Source organism: Amblyomma mixtum, chromosome 8, assembly GCF_055824585.1.
Source record: "Amblyomma mixtum isolate Tamu chromosome 8, ASM5582458v1, whole genome shotgun sequence".
Classification (NCBI taxonomy): Eukaryota; Metazoa; Arthropoda; class Arachnida; order Ixodida; family Ixodidae; genus Amblyomma; species Amblyomma mixtum.
In genome coordinates this window covers 148,361,138-148,381,962 of record NC_143019.1, presented here as the reverse complement: position 1 = coordinate 148,381,962, position 20,825 = coordinate 148,361,138, and the positions used below count along the sequence as shown (strand labels likewise).

The 20,825-nt window shown below is 49.7% G+C and overlaps 2 long non-coding RNA genes across 3 annotated transcripts; one reads left to right on the top strand and one right to left on the bottom strand.

Moving 5' to 3' along the window:
• Positions 1–8,639: 8,639 nt before the first annotated feature.
• LOC149334766 (uncharacterized) lies at positions 8,640–10,169 on the bottom strand. 2 transcript variants are annotated; one of them, XR_016284820.1, is made up of 4 exons: positions 9,925–10,169; positions 9,697–9,812; positions 9,368–9,533; positions 8,640–9,000 (listed from the first exon to the last, which is right to left on the bottom strand). It is a non-coding gene; the product is annotated as an uncharacterized LOC149334766 (long non-coding RNA). The 2 variants fall into 2 exon arrangements; XR_016284819.1 differs by having other exon boundaries at positions 9,368–9,812.
• A 5,355-nt stretch (positions 10,170–15,524) lies between these two features.
• LOC149334765 (uncharacterized) lies at positions 15,525–16,241 on the top strand. Its single transcript, XR_016284821.1, has 3 exons — positions 15,525–15,541; positions 15,604–15,804; positions 15,869–16,241. It is a non-coding gene; the product is annotated as an uncharacterized LOC149334765 (long non-coding RNA).
• Positions 16,242–20,825: the final 4,584 nt, after the last annotated feature.

Here is a 20,825-nt window from a genome sequence, read left to right as displayed (position 1 = left end):
AGCTAGCAGACGGCAGGCCAACCGCACCAGGTAGCAGCAGCACAAAACCGGCTATGGGATGAAATTTGCTTGCATCGCAGTCATCACTTCTACCAGGAACTCGGTATTTGCCAACGATCGTCAGAAACGATGCATTTTTGATATTCATATATCCCAGGGTTTGCTATGAACGTGAACAAACAATACTATCGCGTTCTTCAGATGCCGGCGTTCGGCACGAAGACTGGCGCAGGCCGCCCGGCTCCAAGGAGTGCGCCCTATGTCATCATGACGCTGCCGCTCTCCGCGCTCGCATTGGCTGCCGCTTCCCGTTGTTGTTGTCGCCAGCGGCCCGCCGTTGACATCTAGCAGGCCGGACGCAGGCAACGAGCTGCAATCGGACGTTGCGACGCTGTTCGCAACGGCGCGCCGCAAACCGAGCAAACGCGGCTCGCTGGTGCGTCGACTGCGCTCACGCGGCTGTGCCCCGCTCATCGTACGTCACTGTATTTTGGTATGACGTCACTAAAACTTTATTTTTCTACACCCCTTGTGACGTCATGGTTGATGGCGCTAGCGATGGGTCTAGATCGGTGAGAGTGAGCATTTAGGTAATCTTTGGAACCGAATTAAAATATTTTTTAAACGTTTGTTGCGTCCAACACCTGGCTGTGACTGCCCTTGCATACATAGGAATCCCATAGCAGGCTTTTTATACATTCAAAATTTGGTGTCTCCACCCCTTTAAAGGATCTGCAGCCGAGCGCAGGTTTGCGTATGGGGTTGAAGTTTTGACAAATGTCATTTGTTTGCAGTTGATGACTTTGTTATAGAGCAGAAGCTTTTATGTTGTTGTATATGATGTGAAGATATTGTAAATAGCCACGTTTTTTCGTGCGAGTTGTTTTTTGTGAGAAAATAAATGTTTTTTACAAATGAAGTTCTCGGCATCCTGTGTGCATTCGTATCTTTATGTAGATATTGCAGTGAACAAAACTAACCCTTCGCCTTTATTAAAGAAAAAAAATCTCTAAGGTATTGTTTAAGCGCAGGGTCTCTTTCTTTTCATTTTTACCGGCGGCGTATAACAGGGGCGTGCAAGCATGCAAAGCGAGCGCAGCGGCTTCCTTTAAAATATCACCCTCCACCGATGTCATGGCCCCCGCTGCTCACACAAGCGCAATGGCGAAAAACGAAAATAGTTACACTAACACCAGTAACGATCACTAGAGCGTTGCAAGAGCACGCCTAATAGCAACGAGGTTTCACTGCCGATGGAAACGGGAGCGCGAATGGCACACGCACACTGCACGCACAGGACGCGAAACGTCCGCGCAATACGCCGACGACCTCTCTAGCGCACGGCGTATTGAATCACTGGTAAACGAACAGCGCGAGTGCTCCTCAGTAAGCAGCGGCGGTCTCCCGACGGCTCCGAGCAGTGACGCAGTTGACGAAATGTCCGTGCGATCGTGGTCGAGCACGTTGAAATGAATGCACGCAACAACGAGAGCTTTGCAGCGAATTCCGCCTGAGATATGAGTGAACGGCGCCAACGCAAGCTTGCGAGCACGATCAAAAACAAACTCGAGCAGTTGAGAAAAGTACGCCGCACCGCAACAGCTACGCCGCGGTCGTCTGCTACCGCCCGGCTTGCAAGCAGCAACTACGACGCCGTTGCTAAGCTGCCCGGACAAGATGGCCTCCCGATCGCGAAAAAAACCACGTGATTTCCTCCACATTTTTCTCCCATGGTGTTGTGTGGAAAGGGCCTCTCCTCTCTTTTTCCTTCCTCCATGCTTCCACAAGTGTGTGCTGTTCTCACACTTTCGGGAGCCTACATCACACAGCTGCGGGAGCCCTCAACTCGCGCGGCTAATTCCCACTCCTCTTCAAAGTTGCGGGACGGAGTATTTTATCATCTTGTTAATTTTTAGGGCATCGCTAGGTTCACTGTGCCTATATAAAGAGTGACAACGCGCGAAAGGCAGACCATAGGAAGCACGTGTAGTTCGCAGTGGTTCGCAACGGAAGCTTTGCGGCTTTCTGTGCACAGTCGCGTACAATGCTGCGCAGGTTAGTGCCCTAAGGCCCATGAAAATAAATAAAGAACAGATACATTGTCAAACATGGTGTGGAAAAGTGAGAGCTGTTATTGCCTTATACTTATTGAGGTGTTTGTTAAAGTGCATTGTCTTTTATACTTGCAGCATTAAACACTTCTATTAATTGGTTCCAATATGTTTTTACTTGGGCTGCTGCATTGTGCCATTTATTTCACATGACTGATGTTTGCCGCATTCTTTTTATTTCAGAAATCCTGTGGGTGGGAAGATTACGGATGTGTGTCCCAAGCTTGCCACATTTGAAGAGTCACATTTAAGAAATTTTCCGAATATAACCCATTGCTCTGCTGATGTATCATCAACCACAATAAAATATGCGTGCTATGCATCAAATTGTTTTTGGTTTTATTGCATCGCGCGGAGTGAAAAAAGCACGCATGCACCATATATGCGAATATTCGAGGAAGATCCGCCAATGGACGTACTCAACTGGATGTCCGTCGGCGGGCGAACCGTATACCTTTGGCCACCTTTCGGACGGCCGACGGACGTCTACCGGCTGTTTGCGGATATTCAGCGGACGTACAGAACATCCGAAACAGACCTCTGTCGGCCGTCCGAAGGATATCGGTGGTTGCTTGGGAATGAAACAAACTAGATGACAAACTAGATGCAGCATCAGTATTCTCTCTCTAGACTTTTTGAGAGCTGGATTCATTCCTTCTAAATAATTTAAACATCGCAACTTGCCTGAACTGCGCGGAATCGGTGAAAAATTGTAGTCGTGTGCACGCACAATTTTCGTCGAGGCGGTGTCTGTCTTCCTTCCCTTTTTCACTCCCTCCTTTATCACTGCCCTTACCCAGCAAACCACAAACCTCCCATAGATGTCCAGATTAAGTCTGAACGTCTATGTACCAAAGCAAAATCTCTCAGACGCCTTATCTACCAACCTTTTTTCGTGGAAAAGCTGGAGACGTACCCACGACATTATATCTGCCTTAACCTAGACTCCTCGTAGATATTGCAACGGATAATCTCCGTGAAGACGACGCAGAGGAAGTGCCCGGTGTGTGCGCGCTTGCCGCTCGAGGCTAGCTGTGATCTGGACCCTGTGCTCCGGTCGTTCTTGTGGTCGTCCTTGTGGTGTGTCCTTGTGGTGTGGTCGTCCGACATAGACTTCGGGCCACGTAACATCTTTGGTGGAGGTGCGGGGTAAACGATCTCCACGCCACGCAGCTCCGAAGCGGTCGTCAGGCCGGGGCTACTACCATCATGGCTCCACCCGGCGAGTCACGAACCACTCCCTCTGCTCCCTCTGTTCCCTTCGTGGTCATGGCTCCTCCCCGTGACCCTGGTACCTTTTCTGGGAACGACGGCACCGATGTCGACGACTGGCTCAGCCTATATGAGCGAGTGAGCGCCTATAACCGGTGGGATCCCACCGTGATGCTAGCGAATGCGATCTTCTATCTTAGTGGCACGGCCCGGGTCTGGTACGAAACCCGAAGAAGAACTGACGAGCTGGGACACTTTTCAAGAAAAGCTCCGTACTTTGTTTGACAGACCCGATGACCGGAAGCTCTCCGCGAAGAAGCAGCTCGCGTCGCGCGCCCAGTCAGTCGTCAACCGAAAGCTATGTGGCATATATCCAAGATGTCTTGGCGCTTTGCCACAAGGTCGACGCCGCCATGACCGAGTCCGACAAAGTGAGCCATATTCTGAAAGGGATTGCGGATGATGCTTTTAACTTACTGGTTTGCAAAGACTGCACCACCGTGGACGCAATCATAAAAGAATGTCGTCATTTCGAACAGGTTAAAAGCCGCCGAATTCCACAGCAGTTCTCTCGGCTCCCTAATACTGCCGCTACTTCTTCCTGTGAGGAACACCGATTACCGTCCCGCGCCTCATCCGATGATGACCCCGTTACCGGCACTGTGACCCGCATCGTTCGCCGCGAACTGGAAGCCCTTGCGCCTGTTCTGCCCCGTCCGACCGCACCTGATAACTCTCTACCCACCGTGTCGCTGATTCAGGCCGTCGTGCGTCAGGAACTCGCTAACCTGAACCTTCCTCCGGCTGTGTGCACCATCAGAAGCCCGGACACCCCCCAGCCACCTCTATCTGTTTATCGTCGCACCTATTATTCTCCGCAGCGTTATCGCAATCCAAATGAGTGGCGTACGGCAGACGACCGCCCCATCTGCTTCCGGTGTTCTCGCATTGGCCACATCGCCCGACATTGCCGCAGTCCATGGTCTTCACCAGCCCGCAACGTCTGCCCCTCCTTCTACAGTTCTACCTCACCCGCACCTTCTCGCCCCGAGCCCCGTCCGAACCATCTGAATCAGCCGTTCCCCCTCCACGCCGATTCTCCCGCTCTCCGTCGCCGCAGGGCCGCCGCTCTCGCTCCCCACAGTCGCCTTCAACCAGCCGCTCCCATTTGGAAAACTAAATGATGCAGCTCCCGGAGGTGACGCTGCATCAACGACCCGGACCACAAATCCTCTCTCGGCCTCTCGACCAAATCTCCTGGACGTCTTTATCGACCGTGTTCCTGTGCGCGCCCTGATTGACACCGGTGCTCAAATATCAGTGATGAGTGCTGCCCTCCGCCGTCGCCTACGCAAAGTCCTCACGCCTGCAATGTCCCGTGTGCGTGTCGCGGATGGTGGCACGCCTGCTGTCGACGGTACGTGTACCGCGCGCGTTACTATTGGCGGCCACAGTATACCGGTTCAATTCACCGTGCTGACCACCTGTGCCCATGACCTCATTCTTGGCTTGGATTTTCTGACTGACCATTCCGCCCTCATTGACTGCTCGGATGGCGTCCTACACCTTGAACTTCCACTGCTGGATTCAGAACCCGTCGATATATCCCTGCGGCTGTACAGTACCGATTATGCTCGCCTGTCATCCCGAACCGCCTCTTTCGTTCCACTGACCCCATCTCGCCCAGTTCCTGATGGCGACTATCTCGTTACGCCCAACCTTGACCTCCTGCTGACCCGTAACGTTGCCCTACCTCATACCATCGCCACCATCCAAGCTAACGCCCTCTCTCTGCCTTTCCTCAACTTCGGCGTCTCTTCTCAAGTGCTCCCGTCCGGCATCTGCGTGGCTACACTATCTCCTCTCGCTCCTTGCCACGTCGCTCAGTTGGCCAACATCCCTGTTCAAGACACTGCCACCCCGCGCCGGCAGTCTCCTCAGTCGCCCGACGCCTTCACGACCATGATGGCCACCGACCTCAGTCCCGACCAAACTGCCCAGCTTCGTGCCCTTCTCGAATCTTTTTCGGATATTTTTGATGTCAACAACACGACGCTGGGCCAAACTCTCGCCGTCAGGCACCGCATTGAAACCGGCGATGCCCCTCCCATCCGCCGCCGCCCCTATCGAGTCTCTCACGCCGAGCGTCAAGTTATCAATGCGGAAGTTACTAAAATGCTCGCGAAAAACATTATCGAACCCTCGCACAGTCCCTGGGCCTCACCCGTCGTACTTGTGAAGAAAAAGGATGGCTCCTGGCGTTTTTGCATTGATTATCGGCACTTGAATAAGATCACCAAAAAGGACGTGTACCCCTTGCCGCGTATCGATGACGCCCTTGACTGCCTTCATGGTGCCAAATTTTTCTCATCCATAGATCTTCGCTCCGGCTACTGGCAAATTGCTGTAGACGACCAGGACCGTGAAAAGACCGCCTTTGTGACACCTGATGGGCTTTACCAATTCAAAGTTATGCCTTTCGGATTATGCAACGCGCCAGCCACATTCGAGCGCATGATGGATGCCCTTTTGCACGGCTTTAAGTGGTCCACCTGCCTGTGCTACCTCGATGACGTCATTGTCTTTTCGCCCACGTTTTCCACTCATATCACTGACCTTTCCCAGATCCTTTCCCTCTTTCGTCATGCCGGCCTGCAGCTCAACTCGTCTAAATGCCGTTTCGCGCGCCGCCAGCTCACCATCTTGGGTCATGTCGTCGACAATACGGGGGTCCACCCTGACCCTGAGAAGATCCGAGCCGTCAAAGACTTTCCCCAGCCACGTTCTTCTAACGACGTCCGAAGCTTCTTGGGGCTCTGCTCCTACTTTCGTCGATTCGTTCAAGGCTTCGCCGACATCGCCCGCCCCCTAACCAACCTTCTGAAGAAAGACACCACCTTCATCTGGGGACCCGACCAGGCACAAGCGTTTTCCAAACTGATATCGAAGCTTACTACCGCGCCAGTTCTCGGCCACTTCGATGTGACCGCTCCCACTGAAGTTCGCACCGACGCCAGTGGCTACGGCATCGGCGCTATCCTCTCACAGAGACAATCCGGAGAGCACCGTGTGATCGCGTACGCCAGCCGTCTCCTCTCTGCCCCGGAGCGGAATTACTCAATTACCGAACGCGAGTGCTTAGCTCTTGTCTGGGCTGTTGGGAAATTTCGCCCATATTTATACGGCCGCCCCTTTACAGCACCATGCATTGTGCTGGCTCTCTTCCTTGAAAGACCCTACAGGATGGCTTGGTCGTTGGGCACTGAGCCTGCAGCAGTACCATTACTCTGTACTCTACAAGTCTGGCCGCTTGCACGCCGATGTCGACTGCCTTTCCCGTTACCCCGTTGGCCCGTGTGACAATCTTGGCACTGACAGCGTGGATGCTCTGTGCTCCCTCTCTGTCCTCGCTAACATGGCCGAAGAACAGCGCCGCGATGCCGAGCTGCGCTCCATTATCGACTGCCTCAACACCGCCCCATTCGACCCTCCGCTGCGCCGCTTTGTGCTCCGTGATGGAGTTTTATACCGCAGGAGCCTTAGCCAGGATGGCCCAGACCTCCTTCTCGTTGTCCCCGAGCACCTTCGCACTGTTGTCCTCCACGAGCTGCATGATCTTCCCACTGCTGGTCACTTGGGTGTCTCCCGTACTTATGACCGCGTGCGTCGTCGATTCTTTTGGCCGCGCCTCTACCGCTGTGTACGCCGCTATGTGGCTGCCTGCGATGAGTGCCAGCGCCGGAAACGCCCCACCACTCTGTCAGCCGGTCTGCTTCAGCCCATTGACGTCCCACCCGAACCTTTCCATCGCGTCGGCTTAGACCTTTTGGGACCATTTCCGGAATCCGCCTCGGGCAACAAATGGATAGCTGTTGCCACAGACTACGCTACCCGTTACGCGATCACACGTGCACTGCCCACCAGTACGGCTACTGATGTTGCCGACTTTCTTTTGACCGACCTTATCCTACATCATGGAGCTCCCCGTCAACTTCTGACCGACCGAGGCCGATGTTTTCTGTCCAGAGTTGTCGCTGACATTCTTCGATCGTGCTCTACGAAACATAAGCTCACCACCGCCTACCACCCGCAGACGAACGGCCTCACAGAACGCTTCAATCGCACTCTCACCGATATGCTGGCTATGTACGTTTCTCCGGACCATCGCGACTGGGATACCGCTCTCCCCTATGTGACCTTCGCCTACAACTCCTCCCGCCATGACACTGCCGGTTACTCCCCTTTTTATCTTTTGTATGGCCGCGAGCCCCTGCTGCCTCTGGACACGCTGCTTCCCACTTCTACTGCTCCGCCTTCTGCATACGCCCACGACGCCATTACCCGCGCTGACCACGCTCGCCAACTCGCACGCTCCCGGCTCCTCGCTTCCCAGACCTCTCAGCAGGAATTCTACAACCGCCGTCACCGTGTGGTCTCCTTCACCCCTGGCTCCCTCGTCTTGCTTTGGTCGCCATCTCGCCGCGTGGGGCTCTCTGAAAAACTTCTGTCCCGCTACATCGGCCCGTACCGTGACCTGCGCCAAGTCACCGCAGTCACCTACGAGATCGCTCCGGCCTTCCCCGATGCCACGTCCTCTCAGCATCAGACCGATGTTGTGCACGTCTCTCGCCTCAAGCCCTACGTCTTGCAGTCCCCCTCACTGCCCTGATGAGCACCGAGACGGTGCTTTTCCGACCGGGGGGCCATGCAACGGATAATCTCCGTGAAGACGACGCAGAGGAAGTGCCCGGTGTGTGCGCGCTTGCCGCTCGAGGCTAGCTGTGATCTGGACCCTGTGCTCCGGTCGTTCTTGTGGTCGTCCTTGTGGTGTGGTCGTCCGACATAGACTTCGGGCCACGTAACAATATTATACTTGTCACGTCCTGGGTATGTAAGTGCCCACCCACGAAACACAAAAAGCGCTAATAGACGTCTAAAAAAAGTATCGGAAAAAAAAGCTTGGCATCTAGAAGAAATTTCATCTAAGCAGTGTTTTAGACTTAGACGTTTACTAGCCCTCTATTAGCTCTGCTAACGCTACGCTTGTATACGGCTAGAAAACTTCAGAGGTAGAACTTTTCTAGAATTTTTTTAGACGTTCCTTTTTTTTTCCGAAATGGTGCCTGTAATATCTTGCGCATTTCAAGACTGATTTTTAGTGCTGCCTTTAAACCCTCTAAATCTTTAAAAATGTTACAGTTCATTTTTCTGGTATACACTCAAAAATGAACTCAAAGCTGATTTGCAATGACCCAAACAATAAGCCCACATTACAAGGGATGTATGGCTGTAGTAATGAGCCATAAATGCATGTGCTAGCACACTTTTCAGTCACTGCGTTACTCTTTATTGAATCCAGTGCATACAACCACACAATAAAAGAAAGGGACCAGGAAAGTAATGTTAGAAGCCATGGAGGAGGTAGCTTCACTGGTTTGGCTGACATTACAATGGTGAGCACTTGGATGGCGGGAAAGTGCCGAGCAGCAACCAATTGTTAAATCAAAAATTCATTTGGCCCCAGGCCTTGTTCACAACGGATGCGCTGATGATCAAGTTGCTGTGATGTGGATGGCAATGAAGAGCTCGCTAGGTGTTCCAAAAATCGCTTTTCTTGCAAGGAGGATGCCAACTAGACGGTAACAAGGGGAAGTCAAATCCAGCTCTGTTCAGCAGCCTGCAGAAGTGAAAAATATTAGAGTAACCAAAAGCACAGTCAGTCAGGTGCATGTAGAATGGCCAATGAGGAGTCGGAAGCAAATAAGACCAGAAAATGGCAAGGAGTGACAGCACAGGCAATAAAATAAGCTAACCAAAAACATATATGCATATGATGTCATTGCAAGCGGCATTTCAGCAGAGTGCTACGGCTCACCATAAACTCAAGTCAATCACTGTGGAGGCCTTTAACAGAAGCAAAATTCAAACAGCGTGCATGGACACTGAAAGCCAAGCAGTCAATAGCAAGTGCATTGCCTTACTGTGATGCACACTGTACTCATAGAACCTCCTAAGCTGCATCTTGCAAACAGGCTTTCTCTTACCTGCAAGATGTGGCTGAATCAAAAATGGTTGATGTTTGACATCTTGCACCCGTCGCATGAAAACATAGCAGAGATGCTGCTGTCCTGGTAATGCCTGCATCACTTCAGTATACACCAGAGATGTGTTAAATCTTGGACCTTACCTTGACAGCCACACAGGGCACATCTGAAAGATAAGACAAATAAAAGTGCATGTGTATAAGGTTCCTAACACTGCATTGCCAAAGAAGCCCTTTCTAATCTGTACGATGAAGCTCAAACAGTGGGCAAGAGATAAGTAATCTCTGATAAGTAACCACTGCACAAGAAGCATTAGTCCAGGTTCCCACCTCAGAACTGAAACAATCTCCAGGCAAAGTCGTCTGAACAACCAAGTACAAGATGCTGCTATTAATTTGCGTGAAACTAGACCAGGTCCTTGCTCCTCCGGCCAACAGTTGGAGTTCTAAAGGACAAACAAATAATCGGGCTTGTGGAATGAACATTAGTAAAGAGCCTAGACCTATACAAGAAATCATGAAGTGAAAGAAAAGGTGTCAGCTGCAAAGTGTGCTTACCAAAACTTGAGAAGTTGAGCAGGCAAGGAGGTCTTCTGAAAACCACTGTTGAACAGCCTGTACCCAGAACGAAATGTACACAGTGAAGTAGGGACAACGCCAGCTGTGCACGGTGCAATGGTTTTCCAAAAAATAAAAGCTGCCATGTCTGCAAAGAGCCGTAGTACTTCACTGCACTGTCAAACAGCCTGCACACATACAGAGCAGCACCACTGAGTAAACTACCTTTGTGCCGGGGCTCTCAATCGCAAGGAAATAAAAGCTTGACGCAGTTAAGATAACCAACGCCTTTTTAACGCGAGTTTCACTGACGGCAATCACAGCAAGGAGAATTGGAGCACAGGTGGACAGATGCATGTACTTGGCAAGAATAAAACCGTGTAGGAAAAAATTCGCGCCTTATCAACGTACGCTTAAACAAAGCTGGTTGGTTTGAAGCTTTGTTCACCTTGTCATCGCCTTGGTAAAGAAAGGAACTCGCATGCGAGAGCAGCCTAGCTGTATCCACTTAACAAACGCTCAAATACATGCAAATGCTCTGTTTTAATATATTCAACGCTGCACTTTGGTATTTAAAACACTGGCTGATACTGTTTTGTGCTTTGTAAACCAAAGGTTAAATCAGGCGCGTTAGTGGCTTAGCCGGCAAAGCCGACGCTTTCACCACAGAAGAGAAATGGAAGGTTACTTACTTTTGCGGAAAACCAGGCTCACATCTCAGTGCAGCACTGGTAGTAAACGATACCGCAGAAAAAGAGGAAACTGCGAACTGCAGCGGCGTGCCAACCAGCGCGGAAAAAAGTGCGCAGCGAAACGTACTACAACGTGCGCAGCATCAGCTTCGCGCGCGTAGCTATCGCTAGCATCTGCAAAGCCAAATCATAGAGAAAGATATTGGTAAAGAGCGGACACTCCCATAGGCTCCCAAAGCATCGCCGGGTGGCGCTGCTTACGTACACCTGATGGGCAGCGCCATCTATGGGAGAAAAGTAAAAACTGGGGCGCTGCTCGCGCTGCTTTCACCACGCTTCTTTGTACGCGCGCTTTTTTGCACGTGCGCGCGCCAGCGCTGTCGCGATGTGTCGCCTGCATGAGCCACAGTACGATCGTTCAGACTGACGCGCAGTACTGCAATGCAAACTTAATTAAAGGAGGGAAACTGATTAGTCGCGTCTACTGTGTGGAGCAGACGATCGACGATGAGGAGGCCCATTTGACTGTAAAATGCGTTTCTCGAGTGAGTATTAACGTCGTACTGTATGACATGTAACCAGAGGTAAGTCCCCTGTATAATTATGTGCTCGAAATATGCGAAGTACTATCAGCTCTGCGAAATAAAGCGAGACACTTGTTGATCGTAGTTGTCAGTTGTTGCATGCGATGCGCAGGGCGACCCACTTACGTGCGAGTCGAAAGGACATGCGACCAGGCAACAGTTCGTCAACATTCTACTCCACCTTGGGGAACCCCTAAACATATGACCACCATTGTTCGCACTTGCAAGTGCGACCTGCGGGTCGCCTTCTCGCTTGAAACGAAAACTCTCCGGAATAACATTGCTTGCGCGCTTTCGAGAATTTCGTCTGCTTTGACCGCGTCTCCTGCACTCGCGCTCGGTGCGATTCGCAATGCACTACGGCGACCAGGAGGATGTCGTGACGGTATTGATGTGCACCGCAGTCGTATAAGCGTCATGATGACAGCGACAGCGGCGCTCTTCTCAGGGCCGGCCTGCCGCCGCCGTCAGAAAAATACGCTAATATTGTTTGTTCGCGTTCATACCAAACCCTGGAGTAGAGCAACGTCAAAAATGAATCATTTTTGAGGATCGTTGGCCAATACCGAGCTGCTGGTAGAAGTGATAACTGCGATACAAGCATATTTCTTTTCCAAAGCCGCTTTGCTGATGATGCCCAGTGCTGCTCGCCTGTTGTCACCTGGCTCCGCAGTTAAAGGCATCACGGAAATCGATCACGTCTTTGTTTTATTATGTGACGGTGAACATAGTAAAACGGTGACGCGAGTAGCACCTTTATTACAGCGCTGGCCAGTTCCGAAGTGCCCTCAGCTGCAGCATCGCGATGCGAAATGGTTAGGCTTAGCGACGACTACGGCAGCGAGGGAGCAGCGCAGCTCGTCGCCCGGCGTGGCCGCGGGCGACGTCGTTGCCGAAAGCTCGACTGTCCGCGGACGGCGTCATTGCCAAAAGCTCGACTGTCTCGCCGATTAGTTCAGCGGCTTGCGACTCGCAGTCGCAAGGCTGGAAAATCGAGCAGCGAGCGACTTGCCTGCGCGTCGTCTGCCACTTTTTTCGTGGATGGTAGGGACAGACTCACTGGCTCTCCGAAGAGCGCGGCCGCATACTCGCGTGTTCGCGGTAAGAGTGGATCACCGTGTACATACGCTTTGGTTTTTACATTACGGCCTTCGTACTACCTCCTTTTTGCTTCGCCGACACCGCGTCTGTCAACGCGAAGATTGCGCCTCGCGCGTGCACACAAAGCTAGCAGGGCGTCTGCTACGGCGCCGCCCCGAGTTTCCGCTGCTCGCCGCTGCGGCGCTGGCGTCGCGCGGCCCATTTGACTGCAGCGCACCAAGCGGGCGGAGTCTCATAACATCCGGTTTCGGTTTCAGGCGCGCGCAGTTTGAATGTCTGCATGCGCTGCGCCGTGCTGCCTGGGACGACTTCCTGTTCCGGTTTCAGGGGCGCGCGGTTTGAATGTTAACATACGCCGCGCCCCGCTGCGCCGTTGGCAGCGTATAATTAGATTTCGAGTGCTTTTGACAAGCCGTGAACGCAGCTGCATCACAGCCTTTGCCAAATATTAGCACTCCACAAAAGACACCAGGTTTTGTGTGAAATAAGAACATTTATTCTGTGCAACATAAACAAAGCCGTGGGATGCGTAAGAAGATGGTTCCTGGCCTCCTGCTCAAGGTGATCCTTTTGCGGCACCACGGCACACAGCAGGTGTTGCCGACGGGTGGCATCACCTGAAAAATTAGCAAGTAGGTCATTCTCAGTCTCCTTATATTGTAACTCTGTAAACAGTGAAAAGGTGCGAAAGCGGCGAGGGAACGAAATTACGAGCGGAGTCAAATGTTTTTGCGAACCTCGCGTGCTGAACGTCGTTGCGCAAAGTACAATACACATACCCTACTATACGGCAGATACCAATCAGCTTTCTGCAAGCATTTCTACATTGCCCGACGTTATTGTCTATCTTCTAAAACCTAGGTGGACGGCCACAACACGGACTACGAACCAGAAGTACACAATATGTTAGGAGCACTGAGGTTCAAAAGCGCGCGTGATCATTGACTTATGCAACGCTAGGCCGGCGGCAGCAAGCCCGCGAGAGCGCCGTGGTAGCACGCAGCGCTGGAGATGCGATATTAGCCTAGGGCGGCTTACAGCCGGCGTTTTGTCATCGCAGGGGTCTGTTGAACCCCGAGTAGCAGTATCAAGACGTTTCGTTGAAGCGCGCGTGAGCATTGACTTATGCAACGCCAGGCCGGCGGCAGCAAGCCCGCGATGGCGCCGTGGTAGCACGCAGCGCTGGAGATGCGATATTAGCCTAGGGCGGTTTACAGCCGGCGTTTTGTCATCACAGGGGTCTGTTGAACCCCGAGTAGCAGTATCAAGACGTTTCGTTGAAGCGCGCGTGAGCATTGACTTATGCAACGCCAGGCCGGCGGCAGCAAGCCCGCGAGAGCGCCGTGGTAGCACGCAGCGCTGTAGATGCGATGAGGCTCTCGAGGAGAGAGGGTGGTGGTAAGGGAAGGATGCCCTGTTCCCCCTCCCCCCCCCCCCCCCCCCCCGCCGCGCGCGTGAAAGAAGGAACGGAGAAGAGAAGAGGAGGAGGAGAGGCGGCGTTGGGCGAGGAGACATATGCAACGCCAGCCCGGGATCAGCCGCCCCGACGTCGTACTGCACCCGACTCTTTCCTCGGATGGAAGAAGCGGCGTGTTATAACTTGCAAGTAAGTAAATGTGCTTGAAGATTACTTTGATGATGTTGCCGTGGGATGAGCAAAGTGCTGTGGAAGTTACAAGTACGATGCGATAGCTGCCGCAAACGTGTTTGCCTGCGTTCGCGAGCCTGTCGCGAAGCTCCGTAAGCCAGTGCATCGCGCTTCTCTCGTTCTACACTACGAAAAAATTGAGACGAGGTGTACACATGCATGGTGTGAATCTTAAGGCAGTTAGTTGTACGTAAGTTCTTAACAGCAATAAAACAACGCACGAAAAGGACTATGTCGGGGCTGTGTGTGTTTTGCAGTGATTCGCGACTGATTTCTTATTTTCTTAGTGTATTTGCGGTGTGTATGTGGCCCGCCTGCGGAGTGTATTGGTGCCTAAATTATGCCATGCCATGGAAGTGCAGGTATGTTGAAAATAAATAAAGCTTATCGACTTGTTTCAACATTAGGCTTGTCAAATGGATGTTTCCAGCCATCTACAGCACAGTAATTTGCGCTGTGCAGTAGCATTGTTTAGAAAACTGAAGTGTTCTGTTAAATTTCCGAACTTCAATCACACGTTATTCACCTATTATCGCTGCGTACTAACTGCAATGAGGCCATGCAGTGCATTGGTGTAGCTTTGTCAAACATGCTCATAGGGCTCAGTGCTGAGCAAGGTAGCAGGTCCATATAAGGCACACCTAGAGATATATATCCCTGGATTGTGAGCAGACCTCTCTTCCTTACTGCTGTGGAGCTGTGGATCATCAGATTTGTTGTTAGTGCCGGCTGGGTGCTTCATCAGCGAACCTTGTGAGCGGGCTTGTTTCAGCAAAGCCATGTTTTGCTGCATCATGACGTCTACGTTATGTTGACAAAGTGCAGTACAGGTTGCTCTCTCATATTTTGTTTCCTTGGCCATGCAGTATGGATGTGACTGACCTATGACCTATATTACCTGAGAGTACAGCAGCAGCTTACAGGTAAGTTTCAGGCAAATTACAGGCAAATTTCTTCCTCTCATATGATTGATACTTTCTTTTTCTTTGCTCTGTGCAGTGGAGGGCATCTGGCTATAGTGCAGTGTACTTGTACAGTGGTGGATAAAAGTTTTCGGGAGGCGAGTTCTTGGGAAAAATTTCTGTACTGTGTTGTTAGCCAGAGCAGTTTAATGAGGGGAGATAGAACTTATTCAACAAGTTTCAGCTGACTGCCTAGTGAGGCAGTGTAAAAATAATTATTTTTCTGGAAATCTACATCCCACAAACTTTTCTCTACTGAGCCTTGTTAACCACTTAGTCATCAGGTAGCTTGCAGGTGTGTGTTAAGGATGCTGGATGCTGTGTTAAGGTGTGCTGGAGAAACTATGGGTCAAAATTACGCAATTCTCTTAATATTGTCTTTCATTAATGTTTTTACTTACAGTATCTCGCACTTAAATGTATGCTTAACCTTTCAGTAAAAGTATTCTATTTGTGTTTTGGTTTGTTTTTCAGAGCATCCCTTTTTGGAATACCAAGTTCAACCATGAGAGTACTGTCTGCACGCAGTAACCTTTCCTATTGCATGAAACTTTTGCCGGTATGACGTGAATAGCCTGTTGTGTTACTGTTCTGGTATAGCAGGTTATAATACGGAGCAGCAGTCTACATGTAAGTTCGTAGTGTTAAAATTTCCAACTCCCCAAATGCATTTTTCACTTTTTCCTTGGCAGCCTGTATGTGGACAGCTCGTGCAATTGATTGTTGCAAATGTGCCACATCGTAGTGTCAACAGGTATGTATTAGTTGCAGTGTAAGTGCATGTTGCCCACTCACAACCTGTCCACTTGTTCCCTCAGGGTTGCTGCACGGACGTCACCAGCCCATTCAGAGCAACCGTGTTGTAGCTTGCGCTACAGAGCATTGGTCTACATGTAAGTTCGAAGTGTGTTGAAATTATCAACTCCCCTCATGCACTCTTCATCTTTTCCTTTGCAGCACGTGTATGGATGGTTCGTGCAATTGATGGTTGCGAATGTGTGACATAGTCACACATTCGCATAGTCAGCATTCGCATTCGACATAGTCAGCAGGTATGTTATAGCTATAGTATTTTTTATTATGATCTTCAGTGGCAGTATTTTAAATTGCAAAAATCATGTACTCTTTCAGTGACAGTATTTTTGCATTTTTGTTTGTTTTCTTGGGAAAAACTTCTTTTTTACAACAGATTCAACATGAGAATACAACCTGCATACAGTAACCCGTCCTATTGCATGGGACCTCTTCCAGCGTCAAGCGTGAATAATGCCTCTTGAAGGTTGAAAGCATGCATTAATGCCTTTAATAAAATTGTTTGATTTTAAGACAACTTGCTTTGTGTTTGGTTGCTTCCTATAGGCATATGCATTTGACTTATGATGAGGCCTGTGCCTGATATAGAACACTGTGGGTTTGTATAAAACTCATTTAGTATATGAAAGCTATATTAGTGGCTGCAGTCACCGAGGCCTGCAACATGCCAATGTCATCTTTAGATCCGCGGCGGATATCCGTATCGGATGTCCGTGGGAGATCTTTCCAGTTACAAATGTACCTCCATCGGAAGTCGGCGGATCTCCCACGGATATCCGTACATCCGTTAAGGGACGTACATCGTACGTCCGCTGGACGTACAGTGGTTGATTAGCTGTTGCAGCCTTGTTTCATCCCTGCATTTCCGTAGGCAACGTCGTCAAGGTATGTTGGTTTATTTTATTTATTTCAGCATACTGCAGGCCCTTTTCGCACTTTTTTTATTTTCGCCTAGTAGACCTAATATTTTTTGTTTTGATAATACCCCAACAAACACAAAACCTCCTCACAAACTCCAAAAAAGGATGGAATGTCCCAGTACAACGTTTATCAAACGTTTCCAGACCATAGAGGCACGACATAGAAACACAAGCAAAAAGGCAGTGCTCCCACTAAAGGTCTAGAAACGTTTTTTTTTCTGGAGTGTTAAGCAGCAACAAAAGCGAGTTAATGCATTTTGGTCCCAGAAATGTAACTGCGCATAACGTTTTTGGGACCAATGATTTTCAACAAGAAATAAAAATCGACTGCTCGCGCTCTCTTTTCTCTCTCCTTCGCGCCACAAGCCGCGGGGAGAGAAGGGTTTGCTCTTGCACTCGTCGTTTTGAGAGATGAAACGGCAGTTTCATTCGAACAGCCGAAGGAAGCAGTTAGCTCCGCATCTCTCTCGGCGCATGCGTTTCTCACACGTGGGCCGTCAGCTCCATGCTGCAGGCAGGCTACGGCGGTCTGCATTTTCATAGCGCCGCCGGAAGCGGCGGTCACCAGCTTCCCGTCTTCTAGCGTTTTCCCTGCTGCCGTCCAACTTCAACATTGTGTGGTGGCCCCTCCAGGCATCTCCGGCTGTCGGCGCTCCTAGCTGCGCCGCTGTCTAGCAGAACTGCAGTAAAATGGCCTCCCGTCGCTCGCCCGGCTTCCTCGCTGGACGGAAGCCATCTTGCGTACCCTTATTCGCGCTGCCCCAGCAGTTGGTTATATTAACTCTATGGCCCCAGCCGTTCGAGCACAAGCCCCAGCGCGCGGCAGTTCTTGCTCTCATTGTTACAATATGCGCCACGAGATGGCGACACCATACCGTGGCGGCATCGCCACGGTAGGGCACCTTTGGTAGGCGCCCGCAAGTTACAAAGGGAAGGCTACATCATCATCATCGTTTCTCCATACGTTTCCCGCCAATGCAAGCTCTCGTAAGCACAGTCTCTCTCCGGCTCCCGGCTCGTTAAGCATGGCGCCCGTGCGGGTGGCACGGCAGTCGATTCATTCCGTTCAATAAACAAGTTATTTGTTCTCGCAAGACTGACATTTGAAACATGGTGTCAGAAGTCGAAGCCAACGTGCACTTCAACTAGAAGGCGACCAACGCAGCAGACATGGAAAGGATAACGCCGCCACCAAGATTTGAAAACGACAGCAACGCTGCCGAACAATGGCGCACCTTCAACCAAGCCTTCAAACTCTACATGACTGCCACGTACGTTGCTGGCGCGTCATCAGAAAGGCAAGTTGCGTTACTTCTCACGATCAGAGGACCAAGCCTTCTCGACATCTATAACACGTTTAATTTTGGAGAGCCAACGCCAGCAAACCCGCATCCGGAATCTGACTACAACCACGTGTTGGCGCTGTTCGACGCACATTTTCTGCCGAAGCAAAACGAGGTCTACTCCCGCTACATCTTTCGCACTCGAATGCAACTCCCAGACGAAAGGTGCGATGCATTCTTGACCGACCTCAAACTCGAGACTGCAACTTCGGTGCCGAAAAGGAAAAGATGATCCGATGAAAGATGATCGTGTGCGGAATGAACGACGAACGAGCGCGTGCAGATATTTTGAAGCTCGAAGAGCCGACGCTCGAAAAGGTCGTGAGAGTATGTCTGGCGCATGAATCTACAAAGCTGCAGATGAAAGCGTTCAAAGAGGGCTCAACAGTGTCTGAAGATGTTCACGCGTTGAGAGGCAACCACAACTGTCACGCATTCAGTGACGCGGCAAAAGCAAAGCACAAAACCTCGAAGAAAACAGTACAGAGCTCCAAGTACTGCGGAGGCAATCATGATCGTGCAAGAAACGCCTGTCCAGCATGGGATCAAGTATGCAACAAGTGCAAGAAGCGAAACCATTTTGCTGCATTGTGTAAAAGCAGCAAGACTGTCGCCAGCATCGAGCATGAGGACAGCACTGACGAAGTACTCATGGTGCGAGACGGCAAGAAAGATTCACTGTTCACAACCCTGCATGTCAACGGAAGAAGGATGAAATTCCAAGTTGACAGCGGTGCTGCCGTGAATGTGATCCCAAAGAAGTTTGTGACGACAGAACAGGTCGAGCCGACGACCACAACCCTGCGTATGTGCAATGGTTCCACAGTTGTCCCATTTGGCAAGGCTCGAGTGAATGCAACAACAGCTGATGGACACAAGCACACCGTTGACTTCTTTGTAACTCGTGATGATCTCACACCGCTCATAGGGCGCTGTACAGCTGAACGGAGGCCTGTACAACGCGGTACAGGCCTCCTCTTCTGTGCGTTCAGTATCGCAAAGCTTATTTTTTCACCCTACTTGTCAGTCAGAAGTAATATATGTTTTTCAAGGACTCAAGAACAGCCACAGCGTTGATGCGAACGATATGGAAATAAGACCGATAAAATATGTTCTGGATATAATTGCGCCCACGTTAACACACGTATTTAATTCTTCCCTATCTACTGGCGTTTTTCCCACCAATATGCAAGTCGCCCGTGTCAAGGTCTTACACAAAGGGGGTGACAAAAATAATTTAAGCAATTACCGACCAGTATCCATCCTTCCGATTTTTTCTAAAGGACTCGAAAAAGTTGTTAATATACGCATTGAAAGCTTTTCAAGAAAACATAACCTCATAACGGATCACCAGTTCGGTTTCAGAAAACACCGCTCCACAGAAGACGCTCTTTTAAGACAAAAAGAGGTAATTTTGGAAAATTTCGAGAAAAAACTTACAACTTTAGGTATTTACTTAGATTTCAGCAAGGCATTTGACCGTGTAAATCATCCAATATTACTAGAAAAATTAGAGCACTATGGATTTCGCGGTATTTCACTTAAGCTCATTCGGTCATACTTGACTGGCCGGCATCAATATGTTGAGATAAACCGAAATAAATCGCACTTACAAGAAATTCCATCGGGTGTCCCACAGGGAAGCATTTTAGGACCCATTCTTTTTCTTTTCTACATCAACGATATTGTAGAAATTTACAGAGATTGCACAATTGTCATATATGCAGACGATTGCACAGTATTGATATCTAGACAAAACTTAGAAGAAATAAAAACAGATGCCAGTTTATTCTGTAACAATCTACAGGAATGGTGCCGAAAAAATAGCCTGATATTAAATGAATCCAAAACAAAATGTATTCTTTTTCGTGCACCCGGAGTCCTACCTGGAATATCTCCCACCATTACCTTCGGTCCGTATACATTTGGGTTGGAAACGTGTGTGAAAACGCTTGGCATGTTCTTTTCCGAGCACATGTCCTGGAACGAGCATGTTCAACATCTGTCGACAAAGCTAAGTAGGATTGTAGGTACAATAAACAAACACCGTCACACCCTCCCACTAGCTACAAGAAAGCTCTTATATAATGCCCTTTTCTATTCACAACTCCGCTACTGTATACTGCTTTGGGGAAATACCACCAAGTCAAACATCAATAAACTTGCCTTAATACAAAAACGGGTCATCCGCATTATTGAAAACACATCATTTTTAGAACACACAGGACCCCTTTTTCTCAAACATCGCATTCTAAAAGTGGAAGATATGTACTCTTATAACCTGTTAAGTAAGTACAAGAATGCAATACAAGGAAAATCTGAGACATTTCTGACCTTAGCTAGACTACAAAAACCAACAAATACCTATTCATTTCGCTATCAGTCACCATGGCTCATTCCATTTTCCCGTACAATGTACGGAAAACGACGACTAAAACACGCCATACCGCATGCGCTCAATGAACTGGACGAAAAACAAATAGACATTCTGCAAATGTCGCACAAGGGAATTTATAAAATTTTTGTTTAACCTGTACCACGGATTCCTTTTTTTCTTTTAATCTTGTTTCAAGTGTCTATTTTGTTTATTGTTCTGCATGTGACAATTCACAATTGACTGCTCTTTTCAGAGGACTGTTTTATCAATTTTGTAAAACTATGTGCTGTGCAAGTGCTTGCTGTCTGGGTGGCGGGAGCTTTGTCAAGCTGCAACTAAGCAGCTTTTTCTTCCGTCACCTTTTTTGCTCAAGCAAAATAAAGAAATTTCTTCTTCTTCTTAACTGATGGGACTCATTAAGGTGGACTATAACCTTGTTGCCAGCATCAGGGAGTCAAGTG